The sequence below is a fragment of the Penaeus monodon genome, chromosome 27, assembly GCF_015228065.2.
Source record: "Penaeus monodon isolate SGIC_2016 chromosome 27, NSTDA_Pmon_1, whole genome shotgun sequence".
NCBI classification, from domain to species: Eukaryota; Metazoa; Arthropoda; class Malacostraca; order Decapoda; family Penaeidae; genus Penaeus; species Penaeus monodon.
The window spans coordinates 26380137-26380547 of NC_051412.1; the positions used below are offsets into that span (position 1 = coordinate 26380137).

Genomic DNA, 411 nt, shown 5'->3' on the forward strand with positions numbered 1-411 from the left:
CAAAATTTTAAAACGACAGGTAACTTCGATGATTCTGCAACATGCAGATATGTCAAACCACAGGAGAGAAAAAAAAGCAGTTTACTCGACGCTTAACACGTGACAAAAATCGTTAAAACATGATAATATTTGAAATGTGTTTCTGATTCCGTGTTGTGACTCTAAAAGGCAATAAGGATTATTATCTGCTCTTGCGATCAAACGGAAAAGAAATCACTTTTTTATTTGATCACTTTAAAAAAGAAAAATCATCTATGTATAAAAACACTGATTTCTTTATTATTATTTGTTGAGAAAACATCACTAATAATTCATTAATAATGATATTAAATCTAAGCACACTGTATTTGTACCAAAAATTGTAAACAACATACGTCCACCTGCTACGTTTTCGAGCTTGTCTTCTGTATG

At 30.7% G+C, this 411-nt stretch overlaps 1 protein-coding gene across 1 annotated transcript in view; it reads right to left on the reverse strand.

Moving 5' to 3' along the window:
* Positions 1 to 411, reverse strand: part of LOC119590468 (zinc finger protein 668-like) — a 12403-nt gene that overhangs the window by 10854 nt on the left and 1138 nt on the right. The gene's annotated exons all lie outside the window — the stretch shown is intronic.